Here is a 5,109-nt window from a genome sequence, read left to right as displayed (position 1 = left end):
AACAACTTTGTTAAATTTTCTTATTAATAGTTTATCCATAGATTCTTTTTATTTCCTATGTAGATAATTATTCTGTGACTAATGACAGTCTTGTTTCTTCCTTTAAACCTTATAACTTTTTTTTCTTGCCTTACTGCACTGCCAAAGACCTCCGACACAATGCTGAAAAGAAGTAATGACTATTGACATACTTTTATTTTTCCTGGATGCAAAAAGAGAATGATTAAAACTTTCACCATTAAGTTCAATGTTTATTGTATTCAGCAAATATGTTTAACCAACACCAAGAATCACATAGTACATCTTTCCACATAAGAGCAAAAGAAATTATTAACTGATTAGTAAAATAATATCAATATCCCATGTGGTTGTTCTTTGCTTCCTTATACCATTTTAAGTGGGATTTTAGACACCGTTAATAAAAGCTCAAGTAAGCAATATATAACGGGAAGAGCAAAGATTTTTAAGTCTGACAGGCTTAGGTTTAACTCCTGTCTCTCTAACTTCATAACCTGTGTAACTTTGGACAAATCCACATCTCTGAGCTTCGATTTTCCTTATCTTGTAAAACAGGAATAATAACACTTTCTTCATAAAGTTGCTGTGATTACATAAGTAATGAAAAGTAATTAATATAAAATGTCTGAACACTGTAGACCTCAAATAAGTGTTAGATCAAAAAAATGAATGAATAAATGAATACATAGTCCTTCCTGAGAAAATTTAATATGCCAATAATTCTAAAAATAAGAATCTATGGATGAAATGCTTTCAGCTTTATACAGTACTGGAGAAACTTCATTTCTTTGCTGATGACTGTCATCAGTGGTTGATAGGTTGTTTGCATTTAGAAGCATATTATTAATGTCACCCAAAGTAACAATTGGTTAAATTTATGTTATCTATATCTTCTTACTTTGAAAGTTATTGTTAATCTTACATAGATATCTCAGCTTTATTTTCAAACATTCATATAACTAAACTATCAATAAATATTGTTCAGATTTAATTACATTACCCTGCAGTTTTTTCTTCAAAGGAAATAGTTACTTTAATCCACTGCGTGTGTGTATTCCCATTCATATTCTCTCTCTCTCTCTCTCTCTCTCTCTCTCTCTCTCTCTCTCTCTCTGTCTGTCTCACTCTCCCCTTCCTCCTCCTCCTCCTCTTCCTCCTCCTCCTCATTCTTTTCTTACTTTCTCCCCATAGTTTTTTTTTTTTCTGAATGAACAGAATTATTCTTTTTCTGAGAAAACTTGATGTTTTCACATTTGTCTGGAATGATAAAGTTCCAATATATCAGTTTAAGTTTCTCAAGCTTTTCCATGAGAATAAAGAATTATAAACAAGGTCTCTATTAAAAAGATAAAAAAATAAAGATAATTGGAGAAAGAATGGAAGAGTAATTGGAAGGGGAAGAGCAAGTTTCTAATGAAGTCATCTAAGTCTAATGTATTCTCCTCTCAGTTTCTTGCTGCTGAATCTATCATTGAGGTTAGACAGATTTGCTAAACTTAAGCGGTCTACCCCTGAAAAACTATTATTGAGACCATTTTCAGCAGTGGAATTAGGTTAGTAAATGTGTGGTGTCTATATTATTTAGAAAATATAAATGTTACTTGGCACTCTTCGATCAATGGCTTTAGAAAGTAAACTTTCAGCTTGATCTTTAGCACAGTGCTTGTCAATTTGGTAGGGATTTACTCTCTGTTCAGTTAATTTGACTAAGGTAGACTATATTAAACTTTTTCACTCTACATAGGACACTCACTACATGGAAATGTAATGGCAAACCCTGTCCCTGAATAACTTCCTAAACAGCAATAAACTGAAACAGTCACTGAAGGTAACTATTACTTAAGTTTTCATTGAAACTGCTCCTAAATGACAGGTTTACTGTTCGTAAATAAAGATGAAGATGCAATGGTCCAGGATTTTAAAACCTTAAACATTTTTTAAGTGAAATCTGAATTAATGTGAAATAATGTGACAGACACTGAAGATTTGCTTCTCGAAAGCCATTTACCACCTACTTATCCCTTGCTTTCATCTCCTCTGGAAGCTGTCTCACATGCAGATAAGGCCATATAACATGAAAGTAGCCAAGGAGATATAAGTAAATATGTGCTGGGTAGGGTTTATGGGAAAGCTTTGGTTTTTCTGTTATAAAGGAACCAGCTTAGCTGACAAGTTCTTTCACTCATTTGCCCTAGTCTCTCCTTCCTGTTTTAATTTGCCATGATACTTGGAAGTGAAGTTACTATCTTAGGACCATGAAATAGGAAAAAATGAAGATAAAATCCAAGCTGATAAGAATGGCAGATCAGAAAGTTAGACAGTCTGGATCCTTGAGGGCATCATTGGCAACTGCATCAGAGTTGGTATACCTACCTATGAACTTCTTATTGTCTGAGTCATATAAACCATTTTTAGTCTTTTATTTTTTATGGTAACAGTGCCCTTTTCTGAGTCTTCTTCTTTGTCCCCAGTCACAACTTCCTTTGGTGATATGTAAAATTATTTTAGGTTCAGTTTAATTTGTTCAAAGCTGTTGTCTTATTTTTTTTCCTGAAAATTATCTTATCTACAATCCATAAGTGCTGTTTTACAAAATGGTCCCTAGAAACAAACCAAGAAAGCAAATCAAAATATATCAATGAACATCCACTAATGTTAAATGAAAAAAAAATAAAATAAAATTGTTTGTGTATATATATCTCCTAATTTTGTTCATAAATACATATGTAAAAGAAGGCTTCAAGTAAACGAGGCTTGCAGGAAATGTTAAAGTAGTAATCACTAGGTGGTGGTACTTAGAGTTTTATTTTGTTAATACTTTAGATAGTTAATATTTATGAAAAATGAGCCTTATTACTTTTATCATTGCAAAAACCTATATTAATATTTTCACTTTAATGCATCAATACTTTCTTTAATTTAGGTTTTGTTTGTATTTTATTTGTATTTGATGTGTAGAGTTATGTCTTTAAGTATTTAGGAACTATTGTCTATTAAGGTACAGTAGGAAACCATATGTGATTATTTTCTGAAATCCCTATGACTATTGAATGTGTCAGTTAAAGGTTTACACCAAAGCCAATGTTTGAAAAGTCACATTTTACAAAGAGAGTTTAAAAATCATGGCTAACCTACAAATTCCAGAAATAAGCCCACTCTTACAAATAAGGAGGAATTTGGCTTTGCTGCATAATGGCACATAATGATAGATTATTTCATCTCCTCGCTTTTTTCCTGACCCTCTTTCCAGTCTAAACACTCTCCGAGCGTAATCACATCTTCTCTCATGACTTCAATTATCCACTGTTTGTTGATGACAAATAAACGCACGCGCGCGCGCGCGTGCACACACACACACACACACACACACACACACACACACACACACACACACAATCTTCTGAACTTCAGGCCCATATGTCTCAATACCTATTGGACATCTCCAATTAAATGCCTCCCAGGACCCCTCACACTCAATGTGTCCAAAACTGAAAGCGTCGTCTCACAGCTTTCTACTCTCAGGTTTTCTTTTCTTACTGTTATACCCTATTCATTAAGGAATGGCACCTACATGAAACCAGCCTTTTTTCTAGAACCGGAACCCTAGGAATCATCCTTGTCCTCCTTTGTCTTTTTACTACCTCTTACAAATTCTTGTCACCATATTCTTGTGATTCTACTTCTTAAAATTTTCTTTAGTATGTCTTCTCCTTTCTATCTCAGTTGTCACTGCTCTGACCCAAAATATCATCATTTCTCAGTTGAACCCTGCTTGGTAACTGGACTGGTTTCCTTGGCTCTACTTTTGGTCCCCTATAATCCTTTTAATACAGTGCTACCAGGGCAATCCTTCTAAAATGCAAAACGATCACATCATTTCTCTGCTTGAAATCTTTAAATGTCTTTCTTCTAATCCCTACTCCTACTCCTCTGCAGTCTGTGCCCCAACCATTCAGAATTATTTGCAGTTCACTAAAGATACCATGCTCTCTCTTGCCTGTGTATCTGCACATGCCATTCCAACTTTATTTTTTAAGTAAATTCATGTTTTTAAAATTAATTTTTTTCAGTTACAGTTGAAATTCAATATTATGTAGTTTCAGGTGTATAGAATAGTGATTAGATGTTTATATTACATTTGAAATGATCTCCCTGATAAGTCTAATACTTCCTTCACACCTATTGTAATAATAACTATTGTAATAATAGTTATTACAATATGATTGACTATATTCCTCATGCTTTACTTTACATCCGCATGACTATTTTGTAGTTGCCAATTTGTACTTCTTAATCCCTTCATCTTTTCCACCTAGCTCCCTAATCCCCTTCCTCTGGCAACCATCAGTTTGGTCTCTGTATCTATGAGTCTGTTTCTGTTTTGTTAGCTTATTTTGTTTTATAGATTCTACATATATGTGAATCATATGGTATTTGTCTTTCTCTGTCTGACTCATTTCACCTAACATAATACCATCTAAGTCCATCCATGTTGTCACAAATGGTAAGATTTCACTCTTTTTTATAGCTGAGAAATATTTCATTGTATATACGTACCACTTCTTCTTTATCCATTCCTTTATCAATGGACATCTATGTTGCTTCTATAGCTTGGCTATTAAAATGCTGCAATAATAATGCTGCAATGAACATAAAGGTGCATATGTCTTTTCAAATGAGTGCCTTGGGTCTTTTTGAATAAATATTCAGAAGTGGAATTGCTAAGTCCTTTTTTGTCTCTTGCTATAACCTTTCTTTTAAAGTATATTTTATCTGGCATAAGGATTACTACCTCAGCTTTTTTTATTGTTGTTTGTTTCCATTTTTATGAAACATCTTTTTCCATCTTTTTGCTTTCAGTCTGTGAGTGTCTTTTGATCTGGAGTGAATCTCTTGTAGGCAGCATATATAAGGGGCTTATTTTCTTATCCATTCAGCCACCCTGTGATTTTGATTGAAGCATTTAATCCATTTACCTTTAAAATAATTGTTGATGGATATGTAGTTATTGCCATTTTATTATTCATATATTTTATTTCTTCTTTTTCTTTGAAGTCTCTTTAACATTTCTGTAATACTGATTTAGTGGTG

This window comes from Rousettus aegyptiacus, unplaced genomic scaffold, assembly GCF_014176215.1.
Source record: "Rousettus aegyptiacus isolate mRouAeg1 unplaced genomic scaffold, mRouAeg1.p scaffold_m13_p_9, whole genome shotgun sequence".
In the NCBI taxonomy this organism is placed as follows: Eukaryota; Metazoa; Chordata; class Mammalia; order Chiroptera; family Pteropodidae; genus Rousettus; species Rousettus aegyptiacus.
Note: the sequence above shows the minus strand (reverse complement) of the source record.